This window comes from Pteropus alecto, unplaced genomic scaffold (assembly GCF_000325575.1).
Source record: "Pteropus alecto unplaced genomic scaffold, ASM32557v1 scaffold106, whole genome shotgun sequence".
Lineage (NCBI taxonomy): Eukaryota > Metazoa > Chordata > Mammalia > Chiroptera > Pteropodidae > Pteropus > Pteropus alecto.
Window position 1 is genome coordinate 16,663,256 of NW_006442103.1, and position 12,909 is coordinate 16,676,164.

At 44.0% G+C, this 12,909-nt stretch overlaps 1 protein-coding gene across 1 annotated transcript in view; it reads left to right on the forward strand.

The window, feature by feature from the left end:
• Nucleotides 1–12,909, forward strand: part of HAO2 (hydroxyacid oxidase 2) — a 160,673-nt gene that overhangs the window by 13,980 nt on the left and 133,784 nt on the right. The window contains exon 4 of the mRNA XM_006919688.3: nt 4,923–4,984. The gene's annotated coding sequence lies outside the window, so the exon portion shown is untranslated. The remainder of the gene's footprint in view (nt 1–4,922; nt 4,985–12,909) is intronic.

Here is a 12,909-nt window from a genome sequence, read left to right on the forward strand (position 1 = left end):
TTGATCTTTCTTTCTCCTCACGGTGGGTTTTATTTTTCTGAATCTTTGTGTGCCTGGTCATTTTTGATTTGATGCCTAACATTATGAGTTTTATTTTGTAGGATGTTGCATATTTTCGTATGCTTAAAAATATTGTTTCACTTTGTTCTGGAATGTGGTTATTTGGAAACAGTTTGATACTTATGGGTCTTGCTTCTAAGCTATGTTTCATGGTACTAGAACAATATTTAGCCTAGGGTTAATTTTTCCCCACTACCAAGGCAAGAACCTTCTTATTACTAACCTCAGCCCCCTAAAATTGTGATTTTTCCACTCTGGATGATTGGACTGGCTGCTAGCCTAGCCCTATATGAAACCCGGGATAGTGTGCTCCTGTCCTACTAGGCAGTTCATTCCCTAATCTCAGGCAGTTCCCTCACTCACGTGCTTGATCAGTTCCTGACTGGAGCCTTGAAGGAGACTCTGTCCATCTCAGTTCTCTCTCTGTGCACTTCTCTCCTCTCTGGTTCTCTGCTCTGAGAACTCTAGCCACGTTGGCTTACTTGTGCTTCTCCTCTACTCAGGGTTGACCACTGGGCTCCACCCAAGGTCTTCTCTCTGTGTAAGGGCCTGGAAACTCTCTTTAGTAAACTAGGCAATCCTGGAGCTCACCTCATTTGTTCTCCATCACCCAGAGATCAGTGGCCTTCACTGCTTGTTTCCAGTGTCTTGAGAGCTGTTGTTTGATGTGTTTGTCCAGGCTTCCTTCCTCCCTTCCTCCCTTCTTTTCTCCTTCCTTCTCTCTCTCTCTTTCTCTCTCCTTCCCTCTCTTCTTTCCTCCATCCCTCCTTTCTTCCTTCCCTTTCTTCCTTTCAGTGGTTGTTTTACACAACGGGGTAAATCTAGTCCTTGATACTCCATCTTGGCCAGAAGCAGAAGTCCTGCACTATCGTTTCTATGCATTCTAAAATTACCCCTGAGGCTGCCTCTAGCCGATCTGCTTTCCGGGCTGGTCAGCTTATGTTCCACACGATAATAACTGTTTTTGTTAGTGCTCTGGTTACAAAGTTGAATATGTTTTTCTCCATTTCCCTTTTATTTTAACATGCAATTTTATGGTATGCGATGTTTCTGCGGAATGAGTATATTATGGTAAAGCACTTAAAACCTGTCCGATTTAAGAACTTATGCTATGGTTGGCATATATTTTAGGCAGAAGCAAAAAATACATAAAGAGATATTTTGACTAACATTTTCAAAAATGACACTAAATGGTCTGATTATTGAAGGTAGTTTTTCTGTTGTATGTCATTGTAGTTTCCCTTCCCATACTTCCCCGCACATAGATCCTCAAAAATTTTGTTAATTTGCTATGATAGATTTGTTGACAATTCAGGAATATATTTTTATTTTTATTCTTGTGATTATTACTAGCTATTCTGTACTGATTATCTATTGTAAGTTGGGCACTCTCTCAGACACTTTATACAATATCTAATTCAGCCTTCACTATGAGATATCTATATCTATATCTATCTATCTATCTATCTATCTATCTATCTATCTATCTATCTATCTATATTTAGCCCCTCTTTATGGATAAGGAAATGGACTTAGGTAAGTTAAACAACTGTCTCAAGACCCCATGACCAGTCACTGACACTGTTAAGACCCCAGACCTAGGCCTGTCTCATTCCAAAGCCCAAGTTCCTCGTATTGTTTCATTCTCTGTCTCATAAAACATGATGAAGCCTAGTGGTTCTTCTCTAACAGGAGCTGTCTTATTTTCTCTCATTCTCTTAAAGGAGGGAGTAAAAGGAAAGTCGTTTTAGGATGAGACAGTCCAGTACAGGCAGAGTTGGTTGAATAAGCATGCATCCAGAGTTTTCGAATTTATTTTTGTATCGGATTCGAGTCCGGGGTGATTTCACATGGCCATGTTATTCCTGAAGACCAGGAATAGGTTATGTTTGACAAGCACAGTAATCTAAGAACATGCCTGAATCCCTGGTGTCCTTTGAAAATAACCTTAACAGGTTCTACCGAGAGAGATGTGTATACTCGTCAAGCACACGCCTGTTCTTTTCAGTCGCGACAGAAAATGGTTTTCGTTTGCAGACTCTTTCCAGAGCTATCCAAGTGCTCCTCAGAGGAAATGTCCAAACTAGATGAAGCGCTGAGTTTTGATCTCAAATAGTTTTCTTAATAACGCTGTGGTGTGGGCCGAGCAAGCATGTTCCCTAAAAAAGGGAGGTTAAACTCTGATGACCTCACAATGGTGCATTTTACAGTTTCCCACGTGTTGCTTCTTTACAACCAGAAAGGCAGATTTCACTTTACTGGGGGCTGGGTGTAAGCCAGGAAGGGCCATGGACAGAGGCGTCAGTGGCGGAAGTCAAGGCACGTGAGTCCAGACTGTCCTCTCCAGAGCAAAGGACGCTTGGATTCATGCATAGGGCCCAAAGTTTATCAGAATTGCCTTCCACCTCAGGGTTTAGCATCGGGTCCTGGGTGCCCATTTCTGTGGCAGTGAGAGATTACAGCATTTTTTGTTTGGCCAAGAGCTTTCGGTTATTAATCATTTATCTCTTCTTCCCCATGAGAATTTTGTGAAGACTTTTGGGAAAGGAACAACACGATTCTTAACTTTACAAATAGAGAAACCGAAACATTTTCATTTGCCGCCCTCACACGCTGAACAAGCTAAAGCCATACATTAGAATTTGGCAGAACCAGGCCAGGAGCTTGGTGGGCTCTTGTTCCACCACGGAAGGGAGGTTTTCTGTTTTCACACAAAACGAGCTTGCATATTTTTCATTTTGAAAGCAACATGACTGATACTAAGGTGTAGTGAAGGAAAAAACAGACTTCACTTCCTGAGTTCCCACAAAAGTTTTGGAATCTAAATATGCATTTAAGTTTAAGTAGTAAAGATTGTTAGGCTTTGCTAATCTTGACTTTTCTAATCAAGAAGAGCATCTAGGCAGAGACGTCCCGTGTGGTGGCAAATAGCCAATAGCAAGTCGTGAGCAGACTTTGGGAGGATGGCACGGGGCTTTGCTGCCTGGAATTAATCAGGTGGGCTTCCCGGAGAGGGTGTGTTTCGAATTTCAATTAAAAAAAAAAGATTTCAAAGAGGGTATGTCCTCCAGCCCAGATGCTTTGAAACTTCTTTCCTGTTTCGATGGAGTGTAAACACCATTTAAAAAAAAATTGTCAAGTATCACAAGAAGAAGGAATTGACCGAGGGGTCCACAGGGCACATTTCAGAGTTATGCAGAGGAAATGAAGACGTTTTCTGACAGTGAGATCTTTCAGATCTTTTAACAATGAGCCAGTTCAAGGGGCAGATGGGTTAGGGAGGGAGGGGGAAGGGTGTCAGTGGAAGCCATTAAACCCAACTAGACAAAGCATGGGAAGATTTCTTCGGAAATCAGCATGCCCTCTGGTGGGGGTGGGAAACACAGTTAGGGCCAGGACCAATTTACTGCCTTTGGCCTGAGACAGACCTTGATTCAGGTTTATATACAAGCAATGCAATTAAACCAAAGTTCTTCCTTTTTAAAGGGGTATGAACAAGGCCTTCCTTATTAATTGATAAGGGAAATAAAAGAAAGTGAAAATTGCTTACACAGCACCAGAGACAAATTTGGGTTCTATTGGATCTGAAGCTTATACAATATTGGAGGCCTTCTTTAAGAAAAAGAGCACACAGTTATATTTATAAAATTAGGTAGTAGTTATTTGGATGAAAGAAGAAATCACAACAAATCACAAAAAATAACTAACAAATGGATGAACACCACGTATATCACAGATTCCAGGAAAACAACATGAAGTGTTAATTTATTTATTTCTATTTAACTACCTGAAATACTTCTATGTGATATGTATGTACGTATACATACGTGCTTCATATTTTGATGGCCTCTTCACATGACAGAAAATTTGTCATCTTTCCATGCTTTGTCTGGTTTGGTTGTGTAGAGAGAATGGAAACATATTTCACCTTTCCTTTAGTATGATTCGTCAGAATTTGTTTTTTATTATTGATAGTTTAAGAAAAATTTTTTCAGCACTAGAACTTGTTGCTTGTAACGTATGCAAAATTTCACAGTTGTTAATTTTGGAAAAAACGTCTCTCGGGGGTTTAATGAAAGAATCGTAAGATTTAGATAAGCTTTCTATGCACTAGCTTCCAACTCTGTACATTTCAATTCTTATTTCTCCACCATCATTTTCTTAATTTGGGGGCTGGACATCATCAGATGCATTTACGCCCCAGACACACCTTGGCCCCCAGCTCCCTGGGTGAACAGGCAATGGCAGAGGGGCACTTCCAGAATCCACTCCGGAAACTGGGTGGCTAGCCATCAACTACACACAGGAGTGCCGTGAACCACGTAACACATCCCACTCCACTGAAGTGAAATATGTCTTCAACTCAACTCCAAAGCAAACCCACATAAAGGGCAAAGGGGCCGAGGGGAAGTCAGGGCAGTATAAACTAGTTGGTGTTAAATCCCTTAGTTCCGTGAGCTTTACAAAGACATACAACCATGCCCAGGCAGGGATAGAGCCCTGCTGGGGCCTCGGAAGAGGCTCCTGCCGTGGCTTGGTGGTCACCTGCCTCTACCTGTCCTGTCAGTTCCGTCCCCCATACTGGCAAGGCTTACTGGAGGCGAGCAAGGCGGTGGGGACTTGGGGTTCCAAATTCAGGAGATTCCCAAAAGGCAGCAACTTGCCCAGCTGCAGAGACGAGACAGGCCTCGTTCAGCAGTAGGGGATCTACGTGGACTTGAGTCTTGAGGATCTGATGGTGGCATATCAGAAGGAAACTTTGTTCCTCTTGTACCTGGCCGTCTCCTTCCTCCGGCGTCAGCTGGTTATATTTGAAATTGCTATGATTTATTTACCTGACTCCAAGCAATTTTATCTTTCAGAAACCCCCCGCTGAGATCACCTTGATGCTGGTGAAGCATTGTGAGACCTGGAGGTGGTGGAGGTGAGTGGGTAAATTGGTCAAACCTGCCTCAGGGCCACTCCACCTGGTCCTGGGCAGATGCTTCCTTTGGGGTGGGGGGTGCAAGCAGCAGTGGGGAAGCGGGCCTGGTGGCGCGGCGGTCATTCCAGAGCGTAACCCCTCAGGAGCTTGCGAGTAGGGTAAAACTAACAAAGCTGCCGCCCGTTCGGAGCACACGCTGGCCCCTTCCACATCTGCAGGACATTTAGCTCCTTGCATCTGGTAATGTTTGTGCAAATATAATTCCATATTCGCTAATAATTCCTGGGGCTAAAGGCCCCCCCCTCGGGTAACCTTGTTAATATTCTCTCAAGGCCTGGTGTGAACGCCTCATAGCATTTTGATTAGAATTCAATCTTGTGTTCTTTTCCCTCTCTGTCTCTTTCTCCCTCTCCCCTCTCATGCTTTTCCGGCCCCCCCGGTTTCCTGGCCACCCACATCAGGAGACAGTCTCCCTCCCTTTCACTCTCCATTCTCACTTTCAAGGAATTTCCTCGTGTCAAAGGCAAAGTGTGATTGACATATTTCCCCCCTCTTAAGAGCAGTCTTCTCGGTGTTTGATTTAACCATCTCCTTATGGGGCTCATACCGTCATTACCTGGGTGAAAGAGACACTCCCTCCCCCCAACACACACACACACACACTCACACTCTCAAGTGCTAGGCTCAAACCCACGGAGCTCAGTATCTTTATAGATTTTTAAATTGCTGCTCTTTTTCCTTTTCCCCCTACTTTTTCTTTTCTTCTTTTGGTTGGCACTAGCAAATCATCCCCTGGTGCATTGTACCCCGAACCTCAAGAATTTTAGCCATCCATAGATAGATAGGTAGACCAGCTGCCTCCCGCCAGTGCCCTCTGCCTGCCAGGAAAAGCATCTGCTGTTCGTTAGGCCTGGGAAGAAGAATGGGTCCAGAACGAGTTTCCTAGTTTTGAATTCACCACCTCTGGGCAGGTCGTGTTCTTTTGGTTCCTTAACCTTACCTGACCAGTTTATTAGTCTCTCAGGACAAGAAAACAGAAAACAAAAACAAAAGCACTTCAGCTATAGCATGAGCAATTAGATTAAACCCAAGAAGAATTTCCTGGCAGCCAAGGTCAACGTTGGAGTGATTCTGGAATGCGCTCCCTCAGGCTGCCTTATCATCGAATTACTGTGGATTCTAAGAGTTTCTGCCTAAGGGGGATGGACTAGATGACCTTGGAAGGTCACTTGCCGCTCTTTAATTCGGCAGCAGCCCCTTCCCTGTGACGGGCCACAGGCCTCTCGTGCTGGAGCGGACTGTCTCACGGGGCTCACTCGTGTCTCCCCAGAGCAGCCTGAACCCCAGCCCACCATTTCTTCTTATTGAATCACATCCCCTCCTGCGGATGATGATGTGCAGTGAATCAGAGCTCCAAGTTGCAGGCAGCTCTGTTGTCATGCAGTGATTATATTCTTAAATCACCTCCTGTGCCCCAAAGCCCATTGTTTCTGAACCAAATGAAGTGCTAGAAGATAGAGGCTTAGATTTACAGTAACAAAGTCGATTTTTTTTTCCTTCAGGAATTTCAGTAATAAAGGTAGCTTTAATGAAGAGCTATAAGTGTCTGTACGTAGCTACAATATCTTAATTTGTGGCACAACGCCAGCCTTTGGTGTGACATTTTACTTTTAATCAGGAGTGATGGCGTGTCTGTAGCAATTAGTAAAAGCGCTCTTAACGTGGTGGGACGTAAGTACTTGCTTATCCTGGTTATCATCTGTGTTATGATAAAGAAAGCATAAAGCCAAGCACGCAAACACGCACATGTTCTCACACAGCCAGTGACAGCAGTGTGTGTCTTATAAATCGACTTTATATCCCACTGCTTTGGGAAACCTTGGCCACAGAGGAGATGCCAGCAGTCGCTGTTATGTAAATACGTGTCATAAGAATACATGTCAATCTGCGGTCCATGGATTGACCGGTATCCGAGTCGGAAAGTAGAATTATGGGATTGTGTGTGGAAAGTAATGATTCCTCTGAAAAATACTGACCCAAAAAGGTTAGGATGGACTTCGAGACATTTCTAGCTTATCCCAGTTTCCTGTTACGGGTCTCTAAGATCCATGCACGGAAGTCAAGACCTGACGAACTCATGCGGTCCACACTGCGTCTGAATCTCTTCTGTACCCAGTTATGTTTTCCTCCTGTACGCCCACGTGAGGTACTAGGTTTTGTAAGTTCGCTCCCTACTTCGTGGGGTAGGACTTCCTCTTATTTGTTGTGTATCTGCTTCTTTCAAACTCAGAAAGTTTCACCAAATCCTGGGGTTCACCATTTCTGAACCCTCCATGACTTGGAAAACTTTATTCAGATTTTTAGCACATACTCCACCCGTCTGTCCGTTCCCTCCGTCACCAATTTCCTCTTTCCAGATGGTTATATGAGAATTTTCAAAGTTTGTCTTCAATTTTTTCGTCACCCCCTAAACGTTTCAGTTGATGATGTCTAGAACCTTCTTTAGTACCTAAGTCATGGTTATTGGTGTTGTATATCTCAGTGCATGTTGATATAGGCTGGGATGTTTGAGAAGAGACAGTATGATATAGCCATGTCCTTTTATTCAGATATTCTGCAATATGTCTGTGTTTAAGATAATGAGACCAACTTTTTTTATTAGATGATCACCATTAATAAGTTTAATACCTAAGCCAGTAATTTCTAATCTTTTGAGCAGCAGAAATAATTTTTCAAGTGAAAAGTTATATGGAATGTGAAAACATGAATATGGTGTAAGCAGCGGGACTTGGGGACCAGAGCTGGGCCCATTTGACCTCCCTGTGGTCTCAGGCACTCCATGGAGAGTCCTGGGGAGTCCCACAGAACGTGCTCTGAAAAATCACCAAGCTTACCAGCCACCAAAGGGAACACCGACCAGTGCGCACCTTAAGAAGCTGGAATGCATGCATCCTCCGCATTGTCTTAACTGAGTCTTGCTTTACAAAACATAATTTTTAAATGTATCCATTATTTCAGGTCACTCAAATACTCCACCCTCCCAACCCCCACCCAGGCCTCATGGTTCATTTATAACCATGAACAGGTATACATGTTCAGCACAAAGGTCACTGACCTGTGGGACAGCAGGACCCCCGCCCACTTATGAGGTGTTCTTACCCTCTGGTGCTTCTCATGGAGTCTCTAGGAGGTATCTTGTTTGTGTTGTCCCCCACCCCATCTCGACAGCAATTTTGTACAGCCTCAAGTACAACCGAAAGGAGGTATATACCAAAATCATCTTTCTGCTGTCAACTATACATCGTTATGCAGTCTGCCATGGGCCACATTTCCACTCAGCTACTGCAGAAAAACTTTCCACCCAATATCCATCCTCTCCTTCTTTTGTTACAGAAAAACAATTTTATTTGAGATGGTAGAGAAGCAGGCTAAAAAGATATCTTTCCCAGCCTCTCTTGCAGCTAGGTGTGCTCACAAGACTAAGTTCTGGCTGATGCAACAGCAGCAGACTTCTGGGAAGGCTCCTTTCAGGAGCTGGTCAAACTGGGATATGCTTCCCTTTTGCCTTTGCTGCTGCCTGAAATGAGTATGTGATGGCAGGGGTTACAGCAGCCGTCTTAGAACATGAGGTAATCTTGAGGCTGGAAGACAAATGCCGAGGATGGTACAATAGAGAGGAGATGGGGTCCCTGATTACATGGTAAAGTCACCACAATATCCTTGGAATAGCACTTTGGAATTTCTTTGTGTGCGTTTGGGTTTTCTGTCATCTGTAGGCACAGCAGCAATGAGCCCACCTCCCTCCCTTGCTCTGGGGCTGCTCAGCTCCTGACCTGGTCGCATGTGACAGAGCCTAGCTTCTCTCCATCACGTGGGAAGCCCTTGAGCATTTCCGGCCACCTCGGAGCCCCTTCCCGAGAGAACCAGGGCCCAGAGAGGATAATTCCGCCCTTACCCGCAGCGTAAGGCCCAGCTGCCAGTTTTCACCTCCTGACCCAGAGCTGCCTCTTTCTCAGGGTAATTGAGAATGATAATCATTATTCCCCCAAGCCCTGCTTTCTGCCCACAGGGTGTGGCCGCTGAGAGTAGGCACATGGGGCTCCAGTTTCAGCCACAGCTCAGTTCCTTCGTCTGATAAATGGCGAAAATTTAAAATAAACAGAAACCACAAATGGTTTTAAAATATACTCTTAGGCATTAGTTTTGGAGTTCTTACCAGAGCGCTTCTTAAATTTTATTTTTGGCTCGTGTTACCCGTATGTGCATCTTCTCGGATGCACAGCAACACATGACTGTAAACCCGGGAATGCACACGCAGACGGGCGCAGCTGCGTGCACGCACGCGTAGGTTTTCATGTGCACCCCCGCATCGATGTGTACGCTCTGAAGCACGTGCTCTGGCACGTTGCTACACAAGCGCAAAGGAATGTGGACTGAGGTTCAGTTCACAGGAAATACAAGAAATGCAGCGACCGAGGCTACGCAGGTCGATTACAGGAGGGCAGAGCGACCCCTGTGAGACTCGTTTCTAGTGGCACTGCTGTGACGTAAGTTCCTCTGTGCTCCAGGGATGGGCTTAATGAGAGGTTGATTAGGGAGATGGGCCTAATCAGCCCATCTGCTAACCCTCTCTGTGACAGCCTGGCCATCTGACTGGTCACTTCTTGATAGCAGAACTGTCGTGAGCTCCTTGGCGGGGAACTGCAGTCTTTTTTCCCAGCTTCGTCACAGGCACTCAGCAGAATTTTTGAATATGAACGAGCGATTAATATACCCTCGCCCGCAGACTGTCTGACCCTCATTGGGTATCATGGGGAAAGGAGAAAAAGCAGGCATCGTAGCCACTTGGATCCAGGAGAGCATCAGTTTAAGGAGCTGGGAGGTTGGAAAAGGGAGCTTAATAGCTGAAAGGCCTCTCTGGTGACGTCTGACCGCCCTGGCCTGCGAGCTGCTGTGGGCTCCTAACTGCAAAGGTAAAGATTTTTCTCGAATGGGATTGATCCAAGCACTGTCCATTGCTGGTTTGTCTGGACGTAGAGACAGACAGAAGGACCAACCAAGACACTTTGTTTTTCTTTCATATTTTTTGTCTTTCTCCTTTTTGCGTCCTTGGCTCTTCCTTTCCTGTCCTGGTGTTTGAATTCATTGAGTACTCGTGCGTTGACCACAGCCTGGCCTGCTGTCATTCAGCCAAACTACACATATTTAGGTCTTTTCATCTTTCTTGATGAGCCCGCCTCTCCAGTCTATTTAATCATTTTGTCAATTCTTTTCCGAATTCCACCCAATTTAAAAATAAGCTAAATCTTCCACCTCTGTGGATTGAAAAGCAGGCTGTCGCGAACCTATGCCGAGCACCACCCTTGGCTGGGTGCATGCCGAGGAAGGAACCCCACACTTTTAAACCTCTGTCCCCAGTTTTCCTCAGCGGTGACAGCCCGTAAAAGCAGGGGAGGTAGGGACGGGAAGGAAACTTGGCTGGCCAGAGCGGGGGGCCATAGTGACTGTGCCGGCGTTTGCTTTTAAATTTTCTTATTGATTGATTAGTTGATTGGTATAGGTAGATAGTCACATTTAGTTCAGAATCCAAAAGGTACAAAAGTACATACAATGAACAGGAAGTATTGCTTCTCTTGTCTCCTAGCCACAGAACTTTAAAGCAGCCACCCAAGTAATGCGTTTCTGTGCGTATTGCTCCAGAGAAGTTTTCTGCATATACGATCAAGCATGCATTTATATCTGTGTGTGCATGTACATCTCCTCACCTCGGCTTTTATACAGATGGCGATATACTATATGCATTGCTCTTCTTGCTTTTTCTCTTAGCAGTAAACGTATCTTGGAGATTTGGAGATCGGTTGGTCCATATTCGCACATAAATAACTCCTTTAGTACTTTTATGGCTACGTAGTATCTGTACTATAAATGCATTATAATTTTATAGTCCATAATCAATGAGCACTTACATTCTTTCTGTTTTTTTTTTTTTATAATCACTATCAGTGAGCATTTAGGGATCTTACCAAATTTTTATTACTGATGCCTCAACGAGTAACTCAAGCGTTTTGCACACGTGTGAGTAGATGTGTAGGCTAAATCCCTGGGGTAAAGGGTAAGTGCAGCAGGTCGCCTAGTTCAAATCTGACTGACTTGTCAACTGATACACCCGCCGCTAATGTTTGAGAATACCTGTTGCCCCATGCCCGCGCACGCACAAAATTTGTAGAATTTTGACCATCTGATGGAAAAAGTAAGTCACTTCCATATATTTCTCTTATCATGAGTGAGGTTGGTTTCTTTTCACAAATTTAAGAGCCATTTGAACTCCCTTTTCAGTGGGCAGCCCATTTCCTTTCTTTACATTTCTATTGAGTTGCGGTCTTCTATTGATTCAGCAGGGCTCTTTATATATTACAGAGACTAGCTCTTCATGGTATGAGTTGCAAATATATTTTCCTGTTTGTCATTATTTTCTGTTTATGTAGATGAATATATTCACCTTTTATTTCACATTTGCTGGGTTTTGGTTTTATGACATACTTAGATGAGTTTTTCTCACTTTGAGATTGTTTTTAAAAATCCCATATTTTCTTCTAGTACTCATATAAATGACAAGTAAGCTAAGCTTTATGTTTTTCCCAGTGGCTACCCAGTTGTCCCAATGTCATTTATTGAATAATCTATTTTTTATCTATATATTTAAAATGTTACCTTTATATTGTATAAAATCTTCATTACATTTGTGCCTCTTTTGACATTCCTAGTCTGTTCCATTGATCTGTCATGCCAATATCACATTATTTAAATTATTTAAAGCTACAAAAGTTGTTTTATTGTCTAATAGAAATAGTTCCTCTTCATTACTCTTCTCTTTCAGAATTTTCCTGTTTCTTCTTTTTTTAATGTGAATTTTAGAATCAGGTCTAGTTCAAAAAAATCATTTTGGAATTTGAAAAACTCAGGGCCATGTCAAATTTATTGATTAATTTAGGGAAAGTCGGCATCTTTGCGATACTGCTTGCCTCTCTCCAAGAACATAACACACTTTTTCACTTGCCTATATATGTTTGTATGTACATTTGCGGTACATTTTATGGCTTTGTTTTCATAAATTGAGGCAATTTCATGATAACTTTATTTCCTTTTGGTTGCTATTATATATTGTGATTTTATATCATCATTTCTAACCAATTGTGTGTGCGCGCTTTCTGCTGATTCATTTTGTAATCACAGGCACATTCCACATTCTCTTCTCTTCTCTCTGAGTTTCTCTTAAAAGTTCTTCTAGGCCAGAGTGTCTCAACTCTGTGCTATTGGCCTGTGAGCCAGATAATTCTTTCTTGTGGGGTGGAGGGGGTTGGGGAGGGAGCCCATACCCTGGGCCTGCTCATCTTTAGCAGCTTCCTCATCTCTCCCCTGGGAGGGGCGGTTGCCTCTGGTTAAGAACCCTTGTTCCAGTCCACAATCCAGGGAAGGTCTTCGCTGTTCCCACCCACTCCCAACCCACTGCTCTGTTAGACACTGTTGGGTCCATCACAGGAGTTCTGCTTTGAGAACCAATGGTGCCTGGAAGTCGCCGTGGAAGTGACGGCTCTTCACAGGTTATGGCTGAGCCACATGCGGGGATCAGGCACAGGTACACATCTCACGGATTTCCGAGTTGAGAGTAACAGAAAGAGGGAGGCAGAATCCGTTGCTTCTGTAGCGCACAGATTCGGTCTTCACCGTACGGTGTCTGGCGTGTCCTCTAGCCGTTCGATGTGTGATCGCGTCTCGGTCGTCTTGTGTTGTACGTAGCCTCTTGGGCCTGAAGGGACATCGTGCTTCTTAAGGCACAGCCCTGTGCCACACACCCCTGTGACACTCACATGCGCAGTACTACTCTTGGGTTTTCTACAGTATTGACTGCTGTGTTGGGTACCTGG